Here is a 25,663-nt window from a genome sequence, read left to right as displayed (position 1 = left end):
TTCTATTATCACTCTGCTCAAAACTCTGATGTTGTCTTCACTAGATTCTAAAATAAAAACCAAAATACTTAGTCTGGGGGCTAGGCCTCTGTTATTTTGTTTTAGAAATCCTACATGTTGAAGAAGACAGTCACAAAAGGAATTTGACTCTGAGTCTTTCACAAGCCCTTTGAATCAGTTCAGTAATGGCATGCAAGTTGGGTTATAAAGATGACCTGAGTTCAGGTGACTAAATGTGCCGATTTACAAGTCAAAGTTTTAAAGTTAATGTCAAGCTAAGTCTTTTCATTTCCCTATCCTTGGGTGGGTCTTATGAGAAACTGAAGTGTGCAATGGAATAAGAGATGAGAATTGTTGTTTTTTTCCTAATGTGATTCCTCATTTTATACTCAATTGTTGTTTCTAACTATGCTAAGACAGAGGCTGGAGTAGGGAGGAGAACAGAGCAGTCAAGTTCCACTTGAAAAACATGAAAATAAGATGTCTCTGTTCTCTCCGGTCTTAGTCAATAGCTATAGTTGCTGTTGCTTCTTGTTATGTCTCTGAATGCAAATCCTCCACCTAAGCAGAGCTGCTCCCTCTGCTGCTCTGTTACTTTACTGTGAGGAAGGGGAGAAGTTTTATTTTAGCTCACAGTGCTAGTAGGTTCCAATCCATGACAGGTCAGGCCACGCTTTTGGGCATGTGACAAAGGCAGCCCATCACGGCAGGATGTGCGTGGTGAAATAAGGTTGTTCACTTCATAGTGACCAGGAAAGAATGAGACAGGAAAGGGCTGACTTCCCGCTTTCTCCTCAAATCCATGTCCTTAATGAGACCTCGCACTAAGACCCATCTCTTCAAGATTCCAGTACCTTCCAGCAGCCTCATTTGCTGTTTGCTAAATCTCTGCACACGTATTCAAACAATAGTGGGTAGATGCCTTGAATTTCTTTCAACTGCCAGTGGTGTCCCCTGTCAGTCACAGAGCAGAGGGTCCAACCATTTCATCAGACCACCAGTTGGGACAGGTTTCTTTTTGTAAAATTTAATTTTATTGTCAAGGTGATGTACATAGGGGTTACAATTACGTATTAAGGTAGTTAGTACATTTCTTGTCAAACATGGTTACCTCTTCCTTTACTTTTTTCCCACTTCCCCTCCTCTCCAACCCCTCTCCCAAGTTGTACAGTTCATTTCCAGCATATTGTCTTGTGAGTATTGCTGTTGCATTGGTTCGCTGTTTGTCCTTTGTCTCACTATTTTGTTGCGCCCTGTCCCTTCCCTAATTCAGATAAACCTATGTACAATACCCAGGGTACCAAAATCAACTTCAGTCACAAGTAATCTCCCTTAGTTTCCCTAATTGGTGCTTCAAAGTTACAGCTATTTGACAAGTTATACCTAGAGAAATGTCTATGTTGTTGCACAGACCACTGGGCCAGATTTCAGTATCAGTCCTCCATGCTGGGATGAATTGAAACCTCTGGGTTGCCCCATTGAGTCTGCTATGAGGGCTTAGTTGAGTCCCCAGTGGAGAATTCTCAGGGAAAAACAACAACAAAAAATTTTCTAATGCTCTCATTTCCATCTTGTTTGGCCTTTTGCAATTCAGCGAACTATTCATTTCAACAGAGAACTGACTTTTAGCCAAACTCTTCAAATATTTTTCATATGATCCAGCACCTTTACTATATATGAGTGTCTCCATTAAAAGTTAAGCTTGTCACATTTCACTTCTTATAATTTATTGTATCATACATCACTTACTTACATGATTCCAAACTTTAGAGCAACAATTTCTTCTTTTGAGAGCTTCTGTCCCCTACATTTTTTTTTTCTGCACAAGGCTAAACCCTTAGTGTTCTTTCAACCATTCCCAAGGCTTTTTCTCTGTAAAGCTCTCTCTGATCTAGCCAAAATTAATATTTGCCTCTTAAGTTCTCCAGGCACTTTTATTACAGCTCCTAATACAGCATAGCTTGGGTTAGACTTCCTGATTGCCATATTTTATAGATTCTAGGATAGTTATCCACACTAAAACCTTTGAAACCAGCATGCATCCTATAGTAAATACAGTGACATCTTATAATTGTTTGGCAGAGGTTTGTTTTCATTCTGCTACATGAAATGCTGGTGCATCTCACAATTGATGGCATCTTGATAGGTTGGGAGTCGCTTGAGTTTAGACATTTTCCCTTCATTTTGCTCTCCATATATTCCCAAGTAACAAATACTAGAAGCTCAGATTTTAGACATTGAACCAAAGAACTGGGATAGTATGATTTTTTTCAAGGTCCAAAATATCCCCAATTATAATTTTATTCAAATTAAAAAGGCTTTGATGGGACACTCATTACTTAAGAAGTAACATTTATTAGTATGTGTTGTGATTGGAGCTTAATATCACCAGGAAGTTTAATTTGACTTCATTTTCACTCCATTAAAACCCTTATAACAATGTTCATAAATTAGATCTCCAGAGCTATAAAAATATATATCACAGCTCAGATCTGCAGAATTTTGACAACATTTGGTTATTTTAGCATAGTTTTAGACTTGGGAATTTCTACCACTTATTCTTGTTAATTTTTTCCATGATTTTAATGGGATATACTCGCATCTAAATTGCATAATTCGGGTCAATGGCATTAAAAGAGGGACACAATACAGCAATTACAGTTCATTTCTTCGCTTAAAATAAACACTTTTTGTAGGTTGTGGGGCTAAATAAACACTTTATTGTGAGCTCATCATAGAATTATCTCTTACATGGAATTACAATTAAAGAGCATAAACAGAGCCAAGTAGACTCAATATTTTAGGAATAAAATAAGACCCAAGAAAATAAAAATCCAGTATTATGATATGGCCACAATTGTTAAATGTCTTCCTATGCAAAATAATTACCAAGATTCTTAATTTAGAATCACTTGAGGACATAACACTAACTTTTAAATAATTTCATTTGTTTATAGGAGTGCATGAAAGTCTTATAGGAGTGTATGAATGAAAAAGGACAAACAATAACAAGATAAATCTAAAGCAAAAACAAACACAACTTCCCCCAAATGATCCCTTTTTGTATGTCAATATGAAAGTGTGTGGGATGAATCAAAATATTTCATATATATAGTGAGTGAAATTATTTTCATAGGCCAAGTAGCTTTCCATCTATCCACTTACTTATTCACTAATCATGTTCTTAAGCATTTTCTGAGTTTTCCTAGAAACAAAAGGGAATTATTGAAAGTCTAAGAGATGATTCATTAAAAGATTTGATAATAGTTCCTAAATAGAAAGTTTATATCCTATTGTTTGAGATTTTTTTAAAGTAAAACTCCATATAAGAATAGTCATATTTTATAAAGTGCTAACCATGTACCTACATTAGTTGCTCATTATTCACAATAACCCAATCAAATATGTATTAATCATAATCATTTTAGATAAGCAGCTGAGAACTTATGTTAATGCAAAGATTTGAATCTAAATCTGTCTCTGGAAAGCATATTCTGCTACTCAGTCTTACTAAGAAGTGGAACTTTATGGTGGTTAGGTTATCTGGAGTAAACTTGTTCTTAGTTAAACTTAAGGTTTTTAAAAGTTTCAAGTATTAACACTATCCCATTTAGAAGATATTAGCTATTACTTGTTCCACTAGCATATGACCAAGTCAAATTTCAGTTTCATATGTGAGGATATTATAATGAGTTAAAACTCTTTGACAATGAGGCACAAATACTTTTCTTGCAAGGGCAGATCTACTAGCAAAATTACTGAGCCTCAGAATTAAATTGGACTAACTTGTATCCAACCTGGCTTTTCGAATCTTGACTCTTTGAAAATTCTGTAAAAGGTAGTTGGTTAAAGTAAGAAGGGGAAAGTTATGAATCATAATCATAGAGTCAGTAGTTACGGATGCAAGCCTTGAGCATTTGCTACAAATCTGCCTGAAGGCTAATTTAGTTATTTGAGCTCCAGTTTATTCAACAAAAGAATAGAAAAATTGCCTGCCTCATGCAGTTACTACTAAAAATAATTGGAAAATTGAAAGCAAAGATCCTTATAAAGTATAATATACATGCTATCATATTATAATATTATGTGACATATAAGTCATACTGGGGATAGTAATGTTCCCAGAACCTTTTTTTAAAAAATGGTACTGTGATTTGAACTCAAAACTATACACTTGCTAGGCAGGTACTCTACCATTTGACCCATGCTTCCAGCTTGTTGTTTAGTTATTTTTGAGATCAGGTCTCACTTTTATTTTGGACTGACCTAAACCATGACTCCCTATTTAAACTTCAAGCTGGGCATGAACCAATTTGACCAGCTATTAGTCAAGGTCTCATTGTGTCTCAGGAATTTTTCCTCCTGGCTGTCTTCAACTCATAAAACTCCTGATCTCCACCTGCCAAGTATCTAGGATTCTTTACATTGATCCTTACTAGAAATTTTAATCCATTCCCAAGGGAATTAGTCTGTTCATTATATAATCTTAAACCTCTTATTTTTTCAACTATTCCTCTCTTCTTTACTTAACTATTTCAAATGGAAAAGTACTTTTTGTTTTGTTTTTGTGCCATATTTACGATTTCAATATGGACGCCAACTATCAGAACAATCCAAACTTCCTTTAAGTATTTGTATTGTTATTTTATCCAAAACATCTGCCCCTGTCACTCTGCTAAGCTACAGATACAAGAAGGTAGCTGGCTGGTCCTTGTACAAGTTGTCATTTTATTCCTTTCCCACACACTTATTTTTTGAAAAATTTTCTTGATTAATGTTAAAATCACTTTTCAGTGTAGTGCCATGTTTAATTGTTATAAAGAAGGGAAAAATGTCCCAACTGTTCATGCTTTAAAATGAAAAGTCATTTGGTCCCTATCTAACTCCTTTAAGCATTTTTGTTGTTGGTGGTGGTCATGGGGCTTGAACTCTGGGCCTGGACACTGGCCTCAGATCTTCAGCTCAAGGCAAATACACTACCACTTGAGCCACAGTGCCACTTCCGGTTTTCTGGTGGTTTATTGGAGATAAGAGTCTCATGGACTTTTCTGCCCCGGCTGGCTTTGAACTGCAATCCTCAGATCTCAGCCTCGTGAGCAGCTAGGATTGCAAGTGCAAGCCACCTGCACCCAGCTCCTTAAAGCATTTTTAGAGACTTTTCTGTGGAAAAAAAAAAAAAACAAGAAAAGACTTCAATATGTTAAGTAATAAATACCACCACTGGCACAGCAGGATAGGATCCACACCAGAAAACAGTGCCAAGACCGTAGGAGCAGAGTCACAAGTCAAGGCTAGAGCTTTAATTCTAGACTTAGCAAAACTTAGCCCATGAGGTGAAATAGAAAGGGAGAGGTCAGGATCAAGATTCTCAACTAAATTGAAAGAACAATAGAAAAAGTCAGTGTTCCTTGGACAATAAGGACACAGCAAATGGTAGTCAGGAAGAAGACAAGGCATAAAAAGCCTGTTCAGTCACAGGAAATTATTCAGAGCCAATGTGATAGTCCAGCCCCTGGTCAGTCTGCTTGTCTTCGTCGCACCACGACTGTCAGGATACCCATAACAAACTCTGCAGCACCGTAAAGCACAGTGGGTGGAAGGAGCAAAATTTAGGTTTAGATGTATAAAGTCAGTTCTTGCTAGGTATTGTCATATCAGCTCTGACCTGGTCAAGAGTAGATTGCTCTAGCAGCTCCAGTCCATTTTGGCAGGGATGACACAAGTCCACTTGCTTGAATTAACATGAGACCATGTTATCCAACGTCCATAAAGAAGCAAATCACCCAATCCCAGTTCTATATTCTTCAAGGCACTCTAAATAATTTAGCAATTTTTGAGCTGGGAAAAACATAACTGACTACCCCACAACTCAAAGCCAGCATTTCTCTTTCACATGCTAAAGGAAAATTATGAGTTGTAGGCTACATTTTCTGGAGTCTCATACAACTAGACCAGATAGATATATTTTCAACCAACTTTATTAATATCTCGAAGGGAACAGCACATGTTTGTCGCCAGTTTGCAATGCAGTATTGAGTGATTCCAAGTAAATTCTTTCACATTTCGCTTTTATGTCATTAGTGGTGCCTGCTAGAATTGTTTTACTGAGCAGGCTGTCCGAGACTTAAAAATAAATTATTGTTGGCAAGGTTTTGATATCTGCAATGTGGGTTGGAATTTTGACACATAACAAATCAGTTTCTTCAATGATTTCTCTTTTGAGTTTTGGTATATGATGACTTTTTTTGGTCTAGATTATTTACCTGCCTCAAAAATGCTGCATTTTAACATAGTACTTTATTTGACTAAAACCTCATAATTGAGCAAGTTATCTTACAAATTGTATAAACATGTTTAGTATAATTATGTGAGATCTTTTTTTATCTTATTATTAAAAATGCATACACTTACAAACTAGGATTTCTTTTAAAAGATCATCCAAAGATGAAAATAAAACGGATCTCTATGGAAAAATAAAATGCAAGCTCCTCATGCTTACGCAGAAGATAGTAAATGTCTTAGTGAAAATTATTATTAAAACTGAAAGTCTAAAATGGAGGTCAGTAAAAAATGACAACCTGTTTTATTATAATTAAAGTAGATATATGTATTAATAATATTTGGAAAGTACAAAATCACTAGATCGAAATTGATCTCTAACAAGATGGCTGGCCTTTCAGAAAAAGAGTTAATCTCCCACAAACCACCTGAGGAAACTTGCTACTCTATCCTCAAGCCAGCAGTTCTTGCTCTAGCCACTCCAGAGACCATTGCTACCATCATCAGGCAGAAGAAGAGGTAGAATTTCCTGGACTCAAGTACTAACGTGGCTCACTTTTAGCAAGCCTGCCTTGTCATTCAGCTCCCTAGATCTTGGGACCAAAACTCTACAATTGCACCAGCCTTGAGCCAGGTCCTTTCCTTGTAACATGTCTTATTTTGTTGGCAGAGGGAGACTGGAGCCACATTTCTTCCAGAATCACACACCTATTGTATTCCAGTTCCTGCTTAAGCCAAAGACTTGAAAGGTGCTTTTGTAATGGTATGTTTAAGAGTTCTCATAAGCTGAGAATGAGTCTGTATTCTAGGGCTGGGAGTTTGGTTTGTGTATACTCAAGAAGACATGGATACCTGAGGTTCATCCCAAAATGCTGCTCTGGAAGGTCTGGCATATATGTTGGCTAGACACTTGATTTATTGGCTTGTTATACAGCGTTGGCCACATTCAACAACTATCTATTAGACTAAAGATGATTCGCCTTCACAACAATCCAGAGAAGACAAGACATTATCTTGATTTTAAAATTAAAGACAAATAGGTTAATTACTACCTATTCTACTTAGATAATAATTGATAAGATCAGATTTAAAATCCAGATTTTATTTCAAAGTCTTGCTCTTGATATTGCTTTTCTACAAAATTTGATGATACAGAAATGTTTACTACCTTATTAGATAAGTCCTAAAGATCCTTAAACCACTGCTGATGCAGTCTAAAGTGTAATGAAGTGCTGGAAACAAGGAAAGTTGAGATGGGTCAAGTATTTATAATGGATCTTGACTTAATAGAGAGGGAGACTGGTGCTATTATTTAAGGTTCTCAGGCGAAGCAATGAGTATAAGATGACACAATACATATGCAGTATTTAAAAGTTATAAATAAATAAAGCAAATAACTTATAACCCAAGAATATTTGTCTTCCTACCTTCATAAATATACCAATAAAATCAATACAAATATACATACACATGTATGTATACACATATATGTATGTATACATGTATATGCATAAAGCTACATTTATGCAAGTTAGCAAACTATCAAAACAATCTAATCATTATTGTGTTTAACTGAACATGCTTGTTGAGGCTTGCTATAAAAATATAAAATATAAAATCAGAATATATTATGTATTCTTTTTTTGGATTGGTCATGGAGCCTGAAATATTATGTGTTCTTAATAAAATTTATTTTTAGCTTCATTTAATCCAAATCATTAATTTTGTTTTTATTGTCATATATTTTCACATAATTTGGATTGTATTTACAGCATTGATAGATTAACTATTTTTCTTGGGACATTATAATTCTTTGTTTGTCTTAATTGATTTCCAGTTAGAGAAACTTCATGTTGCTGACAAAGTAGCACCTGGAATTTTTAGTGACAATTTAAAAACACTCTTTATATTTGTAAACCAATCATAAGTTTTGCAAATCATGTTTGATCATTTTAATGGGGTCATATTTGATTAGGTTATCATTGCAGAATTTACTATAAAATACTTTGAATGTATTATGTAAGTCGTTGTTAACTAAGCAGCAATTTTTGCCTTCTCTTGAAGCAATAGCTATCCATAGATTATGAAAGTTTTGCTTAAAAAGTTTGTATTTTATAAGGAAATTTTGAAAAATAGTGCTTAGTTGTACAGATTTTTTATTAATGGACACCATATATGTTTTATAATGACCAGTAAGTAGTCTCTATAGAAAGTAATTTGGGATTTTGTGTATTTGGAAATGCTATCTTCGTAGTCATGGTGTCATCATACAGAAGCTAGATTTCAACCTAACCAAAGCCATCTATACCTCCCTTCCATTTTCTTCCTTCCTTAATGCCTCTGTTGGTTTCTTCAGTCCTTACTCTCTCTCAGTATGACATGCATACTCGGGATCACTTTCTTTTTTTTTCTTTTTCTTTTCTTTTTGTCAGTTGTGGGGCCTGAACTCGGGCATGGGTGCTGTCCCTTAGGTCTTCAGCTCAAGGCTAGCACTCTACCACTTGAGCCACAGCACCACTTCCAGCATTTTCTGCTTATGTGGTACTCAGGAATCAAACTCAGGGCCTCATGCATGCAAAGCAAGCACTCTACCACTGAGCCACCTTCCTAGACCCTCTAACTACAGTCAGAGAGCATGAAGCTTGTTGAGTGCAATTATAGAGGTCATCCTCCTGAGGAGGGAGTGAAGAAGGGGAGTGAGATCTGAGGGAGTAAATGGAAGCTTCTAACAAATTAGGATATGGTGCTATTTGGGGTGGGGCACTGCTGGATAACATTTTAAAGTACACTAACACCCCCCCCCCACACACACACCAATCTTCCGTACTAACACATTCTAACTTTGAGAATGAAACCTGCCAAATTTCTCACCTTCCCTGGAAGCAAGGGATAGTATGTGTTATAATTAGACAAAGAGATGGGAAATAATTCTCAGGGAAGATAGTCTCTTCCTAATTCAACAGGAAAAACTACTAAAAGAAAGACATTTTGTCTTTTCACTTTCTTCCTTTTCATAACTGAATTAGAGAAGCTGGTGGTCTGTGAGAGCACATGCTGACCATTATCTACAAAGCTTCAGGACAAAATATGACATGTTTGACATGCTTAGATACTAGACAGAGATCCTAGGACCCTACTGTGTCAGTCTCAATAGCCTACCTTTAGGTATCTGGTCTCACAAAACAAATCAATCCTTTATCTCTCTCTCTCTCTCCCTTCTCTCTCTCCCTCTCTCTCTTTCTCTCTTTCCTTCCTTCTTTCTCTTTCTCCCCCTTTCTTTCCCTCTCCTTCTCTTTCTTTCTTCCTTTTTGGCTTAAGGTTAATGTTCTACCATTTAAGCCACAGCTCCATTTCCAGCTTTTTGGAGGTTAATTGGAGATAAGGATCTCACCAACTTTCCAGCCTGGGCTGTCTTCCCACCACAACCCTTGGATCTCAGCCTCCTGAATAGCTACAACAACAGATATGAGTCACTTGATTCTTGACAAACTCTTCTCCTTTTAAACAACTGTTGTTCATTATTTGTAGTAACTTAACTCGTTGTTATTATTAGAAAACTAGAGTCATACCAGAGCCTCAGAATTTCATCAAGGCAAATTTCATCTACAAACACAAGAGTTTTCACTTCAAGAATTTAGTTTAGTTTATAGCTCCTGAGTTTAGTGCACTAAAGAAATAAAGCAAAGGACATAGCATTATTTTAAGCATGCATAGACACCTGATTCTGTGGCCTGAGACAAAGTTTCTTGAGAATATAGAAACCATTCATCAGAAAGAACAATTTTAACAGAGGCAAAAAAAAAATTAGCCAACTGAAAATGGGGTGAGACTGAAGGTAAATTTCTGTGTCTTACACTAAAACTTATTTGGGGACTATTGACCTGTACATACTCTCATGGCTTTGATTTCAAATCTTGCCCAAGAACAAAAAATCTTGTCATAATAAAGTATCCAAGGACCTCTTGGGCTGATATTGTCCATACTTTCAGGAAAAAATAGTTTTCTGGGTCAAGTAACATTTATGTTACATGGACACAGACATAAGTGCCTTACTCAAATAGCAATGCAAAATTTGATAAGTGCTAATACATCTGACAAGTGTTAAAATTGAAGATCTAGATTTTAAAGCCTTGTGGGTAACACTCTTTCTCTTTGTGATATACACACATACATACACACATAGTTTTACAGTTGAATAATGAAAACAATAACAGCTCTGAGCTCAAATTAAATAATTTAAGGACAAAGAATTAACTAAATTATAACAGCCCAAATTAAGTTATCACACCATGCATTAATGTGCAAAAAGTGATAACTTTCCCAAATTTTCTTGTATAAATGTGAAATGCTGTTCAGTCCAAAAAAGATACTCTACAAAATGCAACTTGTTAGTGTGCGAAAGAGAGCATCAGAATGTATACTATGCATACATACATATGCACACACACACACACAACCATACACACATCATATATTATTATCACCATCTTCATCTTTCTATAATCTTTCACTTATAGCTTATAGTCAGCTTTCTCTCTAGCTGTAATTTGTATTGTAGTTTTTTTTAAAAATATAAGTCACATAGTTGGGGAAAAAATCAGCCAAAAGTTTCATGAGAGAGAATCAATTCTGAATAACATTAAGAAACTTTATTTCCATAGATCATAAATTCTGGATGTGAAATGCTATTTTAAGGGGAGAATTTAAACTCTATCCTTGCCAACTACCAAAAACAATGAGTAGGACTAGAGCTGACTTGTGTATGAATCAAAAGACATTCAATTGGTGCTTAATATAATCAGTGACCACATGGAGAAACAATTTGTGGAAAAATACTTGTTTTGGATAAGAAATATTTGATTTGTCTTAATTTCATACTGTCAATACTCCAAAGGTTTTCATACAAGAGATAAGTACAGCCAACCATAGTAGTTCATATGTCATTTTTAATAAAGAGCTTACTTCCTTCATTCATTCAATGACCAATTTTTGTGGGACCAGCCAAATTCAGGACTTCAAAGACAAATTTCTCCAAGAATTCATGGACAACTTAGTAGCAGATAAAAAGCTGTAAAGGAATACAATTGCAACTATGAACATTCAAAATACATGCAAACACATCTACAACACTGTGTAACTGCAAGAGAAATCAGAGAAAAGTAAGGTCATGAAGAAGTCCAAGGAATTATATGGGCAGAATTTTAAAAATTAACCATAATGCTAAAGCAAAGTAATGAATTGTTCTGGTGGCTAATGCTTGCAATTACAGCTACTCAGAAGACTGAGTCCTGGAAGAATATGTTTCAAGGCCAGGAGGGTAGAAAATTCTCCATCTCCAATTAACTAGAAAAGACCTGGATGAAGATGTGCCTCAACATAAAGAAACATAGGTCCCATGGTTTCCCTTATTTGCAATAACTAGTATATGTCTGGGACAAGCAGAAAAGCTCAGATAAGATGATGTTAAGCAAAATGAACCCCAAGATAGGGACACAAGTGGTTTTTTTCTTCCTTGCAATTGTTTCTAATGTATTTATAAGATATCCTGTGATTTTTTTTTGTTGCTTTGTATGTCCCTCCCCCATGGTATAACCCCTGTTTTCACGTATTTGATGTTGGTATAATTTGGAGAGAGGAAGGGAAAAAACAAAATGTTTAAATAGGGATACAGATTGACAACAATGAGATGTACAAAATGCTATGTCGAAAAATGAACTTTACAATTTAGGCGGGGTGGGGCGGGCGGCGTAGTTGTAGAGGTGGGAGGGATCGGATGGTAGGGGAAAAACAAAGCAGGAGGCAACCATGCTGGATAAGAAATGTACTCATTACCTTGCTCATGTAACTGTAACCCCTCTGTAAAGTATTTTCACAATAAAAAAACGTATTAAAAAAAAGGATGTGCCTCAAGTGGTAGAGCAACAGCTGTAAGCAAGCTAAGCATGCACAAAATCCTGAGGTCAACCCCCAATCAGACCCAACCCCACTCCTGAAAACATGGGGCTACATGGCAGGCTGGATATAGCTTTAATCCTACCTACTCAGAGATGGAAGTCAAGAGTTTTGAAGTTTGAGGTCAGCAAGGGTATAAATTTCTCAACCAATGTAATCTGAGCATGATGGTGTGGATCCGTCCTTCCAACTATGTGGGAAATGTAAATAAGAAGATCAAAATCCAGGCCAGCCAAGGTAGACCCTATTTCACAAACCATTCAAGCAAAAAGCCTAGAGGCACAGCTCAAGAAAGAGAGTACAAAGCTTTTTTTAAAGACCAAATAAACCCATCTATGAAAAATAATTGCATCTCTATATTTCAAGGGATGTTTGCTACCAAGTAGTTATTCACATAAAATTTAAAAATTTAAATGTTGTCTTTCAGGGCATTCAGCTTTCAGATTGAGATAGTCTTGAATTTTGAAATTTATTACAAAACAATGACATTTTGAAGAGCAAAGAGAAAGCACTAGAAGTTGGGCTTATCACAAGACAATGTGTGTGTGTGGGGGTAAATGCTTTTATACAACAGACCACCTACTGGTTACACAGGAAGAGAAATAACAGCTTCTAAATTAAAATAGCACTGTTCCTTTGCTGAGGGTACATGAACACAATATTCCATAGAACTCAGTCCTAGACAGTTAACTCAACTCATTGGAAATGTAGCATAGTAAATGATTCCTTCTAAAATGTAACATGTAATCATTTCTTTCTCAGGCTTGATTAAATTCCCTCTGCCTGCACAAGTTTTATATCTGTGCCCAATTTTTATATATCTATTCCTGATCATTGAACAGAGTGTAAGCCCTGCATGATCTAACTTCAGTATTTAGCCAAACTCAAGTTGCAAACAGTTCTAAGGCATTGCATAGCTCTGTGCACTGGCACCAATTTTAGGGTTGCACCTTAACCAGCACTATTTACATAGGCTAATGAGCACACTTGCCAACGAATCATACAACAGGATCTTGTTTTTGTCTGGAGATAGGAGACATACAGAATGAAGTAGGTCTTTGCTGTAGGTCTTTAACTCCACCCTCTCACCATGGCTTCTTTGTTCCTAGTGATTTCTGTAAGAATGATGAGAAAGTAGATATTCTCCAAGAGCGTATCTTACCTTGTTCTCTCTCATTTTAGTGCTGTGTGCTGATGGGTATGTGTTGAAGACTCAGTGAAGAGCTGTCAGGTTCGGTGTACAGAAGATTTTCACACAGAGTTGGAGCCTGGACTAGAATCTCCAACAGAGTTTAGTAGCCACGATACAATAAAAAGCATATTACAGGGATAGGGGCAAATTAAAACACCCTGGAAGCAAAAAGTCAGGAAGGAAATGATGTGCTTATGCTAGGAAGCCACTCATTATATCACCCAGTTCATGTGGCCATGTCCTTAGTCAGTTCACAGACCAGACGTTCAGCTACTCAAGAGAGGTGCCAGAATGGCAGAGCTTTAGTTTGAAAGTACTCTCAGCTGTATAGCAGATTATATCTCTGGTTTGTGCACGATTTGACATTTATTTGTAATCAAATATGTAAGAAAATGTGAGGAAAGATGCTAAAAAGTATTTTTCATTTTAAAGAAGATCAAATTTGGGGTAAAAAATTTGCAGCATCTAAATTCATTCTAGTTTAATACTCAGAAGTAAATATTATGATTGTTTTAGCTATGTTTAACTTTCAATAAACCTATAAAGAGCACTATAGTTTTTTTTTTTTAAAGTGAAGCTTGGAGAAAATACTTGAACACATCACTTAAAAAGCCATATCTTGGGGCTGGGAAAGTGGCTCAGTGGTAGAGCGCTTGCCTTGCATGCCTGAGGCCCTGGGTTCGATTCCTCAGCACCACATAAGCAGAAAGAAAAAAGCCGGAAGTGGCGCTGTGGCTCAAATAGTAGAGCGCTAGCCTTGAGCTGAAGAGCTGAGGACAGAGCCCAGGCCCAGAGTTCAGGTCCCATGACTGGACCCCCCCCCCAAAAAAAAAGAAAGAAAGAAAGCTGTATCTGGAGGCTGGGAAAGTGGCTCAGTGGTAGAGTGCTTGTCTTGCATGCATTAGACCCTGGGTTCAGTTTCTTGGCACCACATAAGCAGAAAAAGCCAGAAGTGGCGCTGTGTCTCAAGTGGTAGAGCGCTAGCCTTGAGCTGAATTGCTGAGGGACAGCGCCCAGGCCCAGAGTTCAGGTCCCACAGCCGCCCCCCCCAAAAAAAAAAAAACTAACAAAACACAACAGAAAAAAAAACCCCAGCCATGTCTGGTGTTGGGTTCAACCAGACAGTTTTTTTGTAAACAGATGACCAATTAATGACCTAGGATAATGTTCCTTTCCTTGCAGCTTTCTAATAAAGTGTGGATAATTATTTAGCAAAGGATTGAGACATAGTATCATTTCAGAACTACAGGCTGTTATTAGAAGGCTAACGATATAATAGGTTTATCTGGTACATCCTTATTTTTTTCTCCTTATCCTATCCTCAATCACAGAATGGCAAAAAGAGCACAGGAGGGATGATGGATTGGTGAGAGGAAGGGGGACTCACCAGAGAAGCAAAATCCCTGCTGGTGGTCAGAGATGACAGATATGAAAGCTACTTCCCTCTCATATTACACTTAGTCATCTTGCCATGTGCTCTGCAGATGCAGCTCTTTCTCAATACACAGTGCCTTCAACTAGAGTTAGGGCTCAAGGCACCATGGCAGAATCAGGCTCAAACTGTGAGTTTTCTTCTCAGAAAGATAATGATTTTCATAGCACTCTTTTCAAACCAGATAAGAGGCTAATGAAATCTCAAGCTGATTTCCAATAATGTCTTGATTAGTGCTCTTCATAAACAACCCATTCATCAGCTTGTCTGGATAGGGTAGAAAGACAACCCTTGGATCGAGTTAAGTCAGCCATGTTGAAAATAACTGGAAGCATGTCCAACTAACTCTTACGTTTGTCCATATGTAACTCTCAAGGTATATTATTAGATTGAACATAATCATTATTATAGTAGCTACAACAATAATAATAACAAATATGTTTATTATAATATAATTGGTTTAAATCCTTTCAAAAGAAGTTGTTTAAATCCTCACTCATGAAGTTACTGTTTTTCTCTGCTTCAGAAAAGCTTGAAAGATAATTAATTTAGCCTTCTAAGGAAAAAATGTGTGGTAAACCAGGGTAACAGGAAAATGTTATTATTTATGCTTCACATTTTCATTATAGTCTTGTAAATATTTATGGTTTCATTGTGGTAAAATAAAATTGCCATTACAGTAAAAGGATGTACAAGGGAGGTAAGTTTTTCCTTAAATGCTTGAAGGATTACAAACAGAATTACATATAATTGTGTGGCATTTTCAGTTCCTTACCAAAAAAAAAATCTCTCTCCATAGTTTGAAACGAGGAGGCAACAATGCTTGATAGAAAATGTACTCATTACCTTGCTCATGTAACTGTAACCCCTCTGTACAGTATTTTTACAATAAAAATGTATTTAAAAATAAAATAAATAAAGAAATACACAATAGCCCTGCTTTTGGAGGACAGTTCGTAATGCACTAGAAGCAAATCTCTACAGTTTGCACCTAGTACAATTTCTAAGCAGTAGAGGGCTCCCTCGTCTGTTCAAGACCCAGAGTAAAAATGCATTCTGTACATCCAGCAGTCACACATTGTGTGTGTACACATGTGCACACACATGCACTCTCACACATACCATCTAGATGAATACATCTGTCATTTCTCATTGTTTTCAGATCACCTTTAATATCAGATGATTTTAAAGCTTAGGGACACAAACACACAGGCAGCCCCCACTGGCAATATGCTAGAACACTCTCTACCTAAAATACTGGTAGGTATTTACAAGCTTCTTCATTTCACTGTGACACTCCTCAGCTTGGATTGTGCATTTGGCTGTTTTCCTGAATTCACACATCTCTGTTTGCTCTCGTGCCTGTGCATGCTGTATAAGTGTCATTACCCAAACTTTGCAAAATAACTAAATCTTCTATGTGATGTTGCTGAGATGGTGTTTTCATTATACCCTTCAAACCTTGAAAGCAGAAAAATTAACATACAAATACACACATCCATTCAATAGTTGTTGTTGTTGTTTTGACTGAAGTCATTGAGCCCAGCTTATTTTCCCCACTGAAAAATAGATGAAGACATCTTAACTGGGTTGAATTTTATTTGGGATATAATTTTTTTTTCTCTCCTTGGCCTGTGGGCTAACTAATTCACCAATCTACAGTGAAAATGCCCAAACTCTGCAAACCTCGCTGGAGTAGAAATCTGTAACAGAAAGGGAATTTCTGGCTATGAAAAAGCAGGGTTGGAACAATCTCAGGCTGGACCCGCAGGCAGTTTTCATGATACACTTGAAAACTAGCTGGGCTGCCAGCAGAATCAACTGTTTAAGTATCTTGCTGACTGTTTGTTCAAGTATGCCCAACGGATGCTTAAAAACACTGGTTTTCATGAACCTTTGTTGGAGCCTCTTAGAACCAGCTGATACTAAGCTATTAGTTATGATACGTGTTCAAAATCCAAAGCTGAAATTCACTTGTATGCTCTTAAAAGAAAGAGCAGAGGGAAAGCCTATAGTAATTTTTATTTAATTCTAGAATCATCTTTCGTATCCTCTCTTTATGTAAAATCGATTAATCCACTTTCCTTAATGCCCCATTTACTCAGGGATAATTTTACTTGTTTCTTTACATAACACATATTTCCATTAGCCCCTCTCACATGGAGTTTTAAAAAAGACCATTTTGAAACTTATGAACTGTCTTCTACCCTACCGACTCCTGCTGAAATATAACCCATGAAAAATCTTGTCACCTTTGTATTACTGGCCATTTTCAGCAAAGTCTTGGATGAAAACAACTAGATGCCATTATCACTTTGACTCAGGTCTAGGGAGTTCCATTATGCCACAAAACAACCACCAGTGCCGCAGGTATTTTGATGTTTTTTCTCTCCAAAGCTTAGATTGTGTTGATCTTCCAAATGGCGTTGAGACTAGAGGAGAAAGAAGCATGCTTAAATTATGGCTGTGATATTGTCCCATACCATAATGACTAATTAAGATTAAATGACTTAGTCACTATAAGCTTCACAGAAAACTATTGGCATGTATTTCTACAACTCAACCCCATTATAAAATGTGAGTTGGCACTTTCATATGTAAAATAGTTTACTGAAGAAACTTTATAACAGCCAGATTATATGGAGTTTAGGCTAGAATATATTGTGAATGTAATGAAGAGCACTTTTCCTAGTAGAAATGTAAAATATTCTTCAATTTCCTAAACATAAACTCACCTAAAATTTTTGTCTTTAAATTAGTAATAACTTTTAATTCCTAAAGCAGTGTAAATTCCATATATAGTCCATTGTTTAACATTAAAGAAGTTAAAATAGAGCAGAAAGAACGCTTCCTGCCAGTTCTATTCAGTAGCATGTTAATCAGATTGCAGTAATAAGTTTGAAACAATGCATGCAATTAGCAGTGGTTAATTTGAAACTACTTCATGTCAGTTTCTTTCAGAGCAATAGTTAGTAGAGTAATTATTTATTACCCTGAGGACATGATCAATGATATCTCTTCATAATAATATCTCCAAAAAGAGTAGACACCCTCATCTGCATAAAAAGAAAGGCATAGAAACTGCTTTTTTCCCCCAGCTGAACAAAAGCAGAAAACTGTTTTTAAGTTGATTCTCACTATTTCATTAGTAATGATAGATAAGCAAGTCATTTGTTACACTTCCATATTTTTATGGTAACATAATCATGAGGGAGAAAAAGCCAGCACTGATGACTTAAATTCACAAAGACTGTATTTGTTGAGGAAGGGAAAAATGACCCATTTCTAAATGTCATCATAGTCACTAATGTGCATATGACAGTCCCTTCTACTCAACCAATAAGTCACTAGTCCCTTAGTTAGAGCTCAGGGGTAAAAATTTATGGCAAGCCCTGAGTGATAGCACATGGTCTACACAACTAAGCCATGGTTGTACAAAGGTAAGGAAGAGATGCTGTTAGCCAAGTGGCCACAATCAGCTAACTATTTAAAGAATTGTGAAATTCATCTTAAAAGCTACTGTTTTGGATTTCTGAGTTCACTGAGCATTGGACAACCAATTCTATATGCCTTCTCATCCAGTTAAGTTACCTCTTTGAATAAAATACCCATCTGTCCTAGGCCTAGAAAAAAAAAAAAGCCTTATCTTTGGAGGTAATATGAACCTTGAAGAGAAAGGAATGAGCCAAACAGAATGGTTAGAATAACAAATAGGCCTGAATTGGGCCCTTCACATTTTACAGTTCCAAGAGAGGGATCCATTCATGTGGGCAGTGCTGCACTTTTGGAAGTTGGGCAATTGACCAACTCTATAAGAGCCCCCAAACATTTCAGATACATAAAACTGGAAAAATAATTGTTAATACAATACAAATATTTAGCTAGTTGCAGCAATTCTTGCTTATAGTCCCAGCTATTCAGCAGAAAACTGGGAGGTTTGTGGTTCAAGTGCAGCACAAGCAAAAAGTCTGAAACCCTTACCTTAACCAAGAAACTGGGTGTAGTAGTATGCATCTGTTATCTTAGCTATATGAAAAGGGTAATAGGAGGATTGTAGTCCAAGACAAGCTGGGGAACAATACAAGATCTTATTTGAAAAATAACTAAAGTAGAAAGGGCAGACGAAGTATCATTCAAGGTAGAGAACTTACCTACAGACCTCAAGCTCCTGAGTTTTGTTCCTGAGTTTTGCTGCCAATTCATATGTTTATATCAGTGTCCATGGGTGTAGACGTACATATAGATGTAGATATTATTAAAGGTGTTGAAAGTTTCAAGTGGGAATTGTGTAGGTAAAGGACTTTAGCTGCCAAACACACTTTCATTTTTACAGGAGCTACATTCCTTTCTTGTGAGAATGGTTCTTTGCTTCAGAACTTCTGGGTAACAGTATAGATGTATATTACTCAAACTGCTTGACCATACTTTATCAATATGGGCATAGAAGCTTTCAGCCTGGTTAACCTGCTTAAACTCCTTTTAGTACTATTTTGCATTCAAATAATCAAAGTCAGTAATACCTACTTTGGTACCTGTGAAATGCGAAACCTGGAGCTTTCAGAAGTCATGGGGGAAGATGAAGCTAGTGTGCAGTAGGTCACACCAGATACCAGGGAAGGTATGTGATGTGTTTGTGTGTGTGTGTGTGTGTGTGTATGTTTCTCTTTTACACGAGAAACACAGACAGAGACAAAGGCAGAGACAGAAACAGACAGACAGACAAGCAGACAAAGACAGACAGAAGGGGATAGAGAGAAGGAGGACAAGAGGGAGAGAAGGAAAAAAATTAAGGAAGGGAGAGAGGGAGGAAGGGAGAGAAAGGAAGAAAGAAAGAAAGGGAGGAAAAAAAGGAGGAAAGAAAAACATTCAACATATAATCAAATAAAGAATTGATTAAACAAATTGATTACATAAATAATTATTTAGATAAATTATCAATTAGAAAATTTAAGACTCAAATATATTGAATTTATAGAAAGTTCTTCATAGATGAGTACTTTATTATTTTTAATTGTTTTAGGTATATTTGTCTTGCCTTCTTTAAAAGAATTTGACTTTTCAAAATAAGATATTATTTACTACATATTCAGATATGGTTAACACTATACTTTATAATTCTAGGCCATAAATAATAACCATAAGTATTTATTGCTTAATTGACCAAATAACTTGTCTTTAACTTTTAACTTTTCAAGACTGATTTAGTTCCTTAAAGATAATGACTGGCCAGATGTGGTGGTACATGATCACAATCCGAACACTTGAAAAGCAGAAGTGAGAAGATTGTGAATTCCAGATTTGTCTGGGATATATAGCAAGATATAGCCTCCAAAATTTTCTTCAAACACGCCCCAATGTGTACCAATGAGAGACAAGATTTGAAGTACCTCTTGGGAGCTATTACTTCTTTTCCCATCAAATAGGGAACAATATCGTTATTTTTCAGTGTGGAATTAATTTGACAAGAATGGTTTCCTTGAGGAAAACTTGAAGTTGAATTTTAGGCATTTTCTCAGTTTATCCATCAATAATCAACTTAGTAAAATCTTAGAGGAATGGACATTTCTCAGATGTCTAAAATGAGAAGTCCTGTACATCATGGTGTTAAGGTTTTAGACTTTTCACCTAGTAAATGAAGTAAGTACAGTTAGCAGCAATAGAAAAATGTTTCCTACTTGATTTTATTAACTGATTGATATGAATTAATGCATTAAGATATTTGATTGTGTCATAAAATGTGTATATGAGCATCATGATTCAATTTAATGTACCTATTACTGGTTGATGTGCCATTATATTAGACTAAATTAAAAGAATTTTATGGAAAAAATTACAATTAAAGACTCAAAGTTGATTGCATTCATAACTTAAAAGAAGATATTCTGTTCCATTAATATTTTGAATAATTACATCAGAAAACAATGTGGAAAGCTTGAGAGATCGGCAAAGTAAAGCAACGACAAATAAGAAGTCAAAAGTAAGGTTTATTTTCTTCATTAAAGTCAGTACAATTTTTCTTTAATACTAGTTTTTAAGAACTGATAGAGTAAGGGAAGCCAGGTGGTTAGCAGCTGGTCTCAGCAAGTAAGTTTAAGGTCACATTGTCATAAATGAGATTAATTTTCCTTCTTTCATCTTCCAAATTACAAAGAAATTGTATTGGGTTGGGGGGCTAAGGGAGAATGGGAAAAGGGGTGACATCGATCAAGATGTACTTGTAAACTGATTTGTTGAATGGTGAATGCATTGTACAGCTACCTAAAGATTATAAAAATATATGAAAATATAGAGAAAGTGTCTCACATTAAAGCATTTTCATTTTAAAAGTGATGTTTTATGGGTGGTGAGATAATACCGTGAGCAGACCACAACACTTCTCTGAACCCAACGTACTTCATGAATCGTGGCTAATCATCCTAATTTACCTAGGACTGAGAATTTGAGGGAGTCACAGAAACTTTCAAAAGTTTTGAAAGGACAATTCACCTAACAAACAGGTGCTTAGTCATCCTGTGTGTGCAAATTGTTTGGTTTGAGTTCGAAACCTAAATCCCAGTGGCACAACTAGAAACTGTGTTTCTTGCTGAAGACTTAATGTGTTTCTCAGTGTATGTAGATGAAGGGTAATTCGGATGGGAATGATATGGTGGACTCTATCTGAGAATTTTTATTTCTCTGGGCTCTAATAAACAAGGAAGAATTGCTGATCAAGAAATATTTTTATTTTTCCATACTTCAAACTCAACTACAGAGCTATAGTAACACAACCAGCTGGTAATGGCAAAGTGGGCCTGAAAATCTGCACAGGAGGCAATGTGGGCCATCAGCTCAATTTCTTTATAAATTACCTTGTCTTGGTCCACATTGCTTTGTTGTCTACTCTACCAGGAGATTAATAAGGACATTTCCAGGTTGTTATTCAATTAATTGTTTATTACCCACATTCCCATCTTTAGAGAATTTCATTTTTAATGTCATTTTCTTGTACAGAGGACAGCTTTGGAGAGAGGGCCATGGAAAAGAGTTAATAATATTAGAGGGCTTCACCTATATAAAAATTAGGAAAACAGAGAAAGACAAACTCATTTCAGCTTCTATTCTTAACACACTGACTCTGTTCTTATGTTTCTAGGTGATAGAAACAATTAAAATGGAAATCCAAGTCTCAAGGAGATAATAGGAACAGGTCATTGACCATAACTAAATATTCAGACACCTGATTCATCTATTCATACTGAGAAATGAGTCTGTGAGGCTAAAGTTCTTACAAAACTCTAAATGATCATCTTTTCCCCCCTAAAATGAGATCTATATTAATTTCCACCTTAGACAAAGTTTAAATATTATTCTGCTTTTATTTAGATTTGGGGAGGTGTGTGTGTGTGTGTGTGTGTGTGTGTGTGTGTGTGTGTGTGTGTTCAGGGGTTCTTTCTAGTCTAGCAACCAGAAAAGACCAAGGTGACTTTGGTGAGGAAGTTGCTTTGTGATACTATCATTATCAGTAATTAGCCACAGTTAGTAAGCTTCTATTAATCAAATCCACATCTGGAAAGACTTTAATTCTGTGAGATGAACAGTACTACAGTGTTGTTTGCAAAACTTAAATACAGAAGGTAACATTGCATAACTGTGTAAATTGATATGGGGTAAAAGAAAGGGAGAGCATCACTAAAACACAGCTAAACTTAAACCTATTATCTAGGCAATCATATACATTGTCTATATACATGTTACAGAACAATTAAAATATTCTTTTCCATAAAACTGCCAACAAAACAATTGTTTTTATATAACACTAATACATTACTTAAGGAGATGCTATCATACATGTTTAAGAGTATAGTAAATAAGTAGAGAAATATAAAAATTTAACCTTCATGTCTTCCAGATATGGGAAATTGTCCAATTCTGAGAAAGAATATAAGGGTGAAGACATGGTATTATTATCTATCTCTTCTATCCTAGGAAAGGAAAAAAAGGCTTATAAGAGGATAAGCATTCTATATAGACCCACTATAGGCAGAGAGATGTATAACTCTTCAGGGACAGAAAGAGATCAAGACTGAACAGAAGACTTTCCAGATTTACAATGACCGAAAAAGACAAAAAAATCAAAAAAGAAGAGCAGGAAGAGAAGGAAGGGGAGGAGGAGGAGGGATCAAAGAAGAAAGAAGAAGGCAGAGGAGGAGGAGGTGAATGAGGAGAAGGAGGAGAAGGAGAAAGAGAGGAAGAGGAGAAGGAAAAGAAGAAGAAGAAGAAGAAGAAGAAGAAGAAGAAGAAGAAGAAGAAGAAGAAGAAGAAGAAGAAGAAGAAGAAGAAGAAGGAAGAAGAAGAGGAAGAAGAAGAAGAAGGAAGAAGAAGAGGAATAAGAAGAAGAAGAAGAAGAGGAGGAGGAGAAGGAGAAGAAGAGGGTGAGGAGGGGAGGAGTGGGAGGAGGGGAGGGGCGGATGAGGGAGAGGAGGGGGAGGGGGAGGAGGAGGGAGGGAGGGAGGGAGGGAGGGAGAGAGAGAGAACATGGAACCAAAAAGGAAATTTTTCCAGAAGCTTTTCTGAAATACTAAAGTAGTATCAATCCATTCAAAATCTTAGGACTTAGAATTTTGACTTTCAAACACAGCAAAATTTCTCCCTTATAATAAATTTTTCCCTCTGACTTCTATTGACATTAAACAGGATATGTCCCTGGATAATTATTTTTCCTACCACCTATATTTAAAAATAAATTTACCAAAGCACCTATTATATCTTCTTCCTGTGATAGATGTCATGGAAAGAGCACCGGACAGCTAAGATGACCTGCATTTGAATCTCAAGCCTAGGATTTTCTACTCAGGGACCTCTGGCCAATTAAATAAACATCACTAAGTCTTACTTTTCTCTTGCAAGTCATTGACAAAAGTTAAAACTTTTCGTGCTTTTAAAGTTTTCTACAAATGCTATTTGTATTCTTATACAATGAAATGAAAATACACAAGTGTTACTAGCTACCAATTTAACCTCTTTAAGCTATTGTTTTTGCTTTCTTCCCTGTTGAGAACACACCTCATTTTAGTCATGGCATCAGATTAAATATTGTTCTCTTTTGATTCATTAATTAATACTGATATCAAATTATGTCCATTCCAAAGATTAATTAAAGCTAGGCTTATTTTTATTATTGCTAAATATGTCAATGCACATAAAATATTTCCCATGCTTTATTCATAAATTCAGTAGGGGTTAAAATCATCCTGACTTTCTGGCCAACTGACATGACTGTAAGTTATCCCATTCTGACACTAAAATCATTATAACAGTTCCAATTATTTATTGTATAAAAATTACCTAGTAAGATCTATCTGTACCTTATGAAGACATGTAGCTAACTCTGAGAAAGGAAGTACAAATTCAGAGACGCTTTTGTTGTGCTGGACTTGGCATAAAAGATCCTTCTCTCACATGTCCATGTCTGGAAGATAAGGTTACCCAGAGTCCATTGACCCCAGACCTTGCTTCTAATTCACTGCTTTACCTGTGATTGGAGCCTTTGTTTTTTTCATTCAAAGATCCGGTCTTATAGAGATTGTCATCTGCAGAGGAGGTGGGGAAACAGAAAACATACAACACATTAAATAAGTGATTTGATGTGGCAGAAGATGATACATAGTAGAATAAGGGAACTACTGGTGCCAAGTGAGATGGTGGTAAAAGGAAACTATCTGATAAGCTTCATTGGGATGCTGAGATGTGGACAATGCTTGAGAGTGAAGACAAAGGGAAGGCATGGACATCTGGAGTAATGGTGTTTCTCCTGCTAAGTATAATGTGAATTCAGCAAGAAAAAAGGGGCAAGGTACTTGAGATTGCATAGAGTAATATTTTTGTCACTAGGTATTACCAATGCAGGAAATAAATATATGAAGTGATAGAAATAATAAAATGTTGACAATAGACTATAGATCCCAGTGGTAAAGAAAGACTTTAGAAATTGGGAATTGTGTGTGTGTGTGTGTGTGTGTGTGTGTGTGTGTGAGTGTGTTGGTACTGGGGCTTGAAATCAAGGTCTAAACACTGTTCCTTAGCTTTTCTGCTCAAGGCGGATGCTCTACCATTTGTGCCACAGCTGCAGTCTTGGGGACTTTCCTGCCCATCCTGACTTCAAACTGTGATCCTCAGACCTCAGCCTCCTGAGTAGCTAGAAATACAGAAATGAGTCACCCTGTGCCCAGCAGAAGTCAGAATTCTTGAAGGCAGGAGCTGGAAATTTAGGATGAGTAATAAGACAGTGTCCCATTTAAAACTAAGATAGCAGGCCTGGGAAGGTGGCTTAGTGGTAAGTGTGCTTGACTTGCACGCATGAGGCCCTAGGTTCGATTCCTCAACATCATATAAGGAGAAAAAGCCAGAAGTATCACCATGGCTCAAATGGTAGAGCACTCCCCTTGAGCGGAAGAGCTGAGGGACAGCGCCCAGGCCCAGAGTTCAGGTCCCACGACCAAAAAACAAAAACAAAAACGAAGATAGCAGGGGTACCTTTCTTGGTTTTAAGATGTAAGCTATGACCATATGTGCAAAGGTCCCAAAGTGAGGCCACCCTGGACTTTTCAAGAATCAACAGAAGTCAAAGGAGATTTAAGAAAAAAGATACAATCATTAGGAGATAAACCACAGTGGTTTAGAGGGGCTAGGTTTTAATAAGTAGTTTATGGTTTGTCTCTTCTGAATATAAAATTTACATAGTAAGATCTATCATTATTTCTAACTTCTCAAATATTCTTTAGATCTGTTCTCCTATATCTTTGTTTTTCTCCTTTCCCTTCTACCTGTAG

This window comes from Dipodomys ordii, unplaced genomic scaffold, assembly GCF_000151885.1.
Source record: "Dipodomys ordii isolate 6190 unplaced genomic scaffold, Dord_2.0 Scaffold49, whole genome shotgun sequence".
NCBI lineage: Eukaryota > Metazoa > Chordata > Mammalia > Rodentia > Heteromyidae > Dipodomys > Dipodomys ordii.
This window is presented reverse-complemented; position numbering follows the sequence as displayed.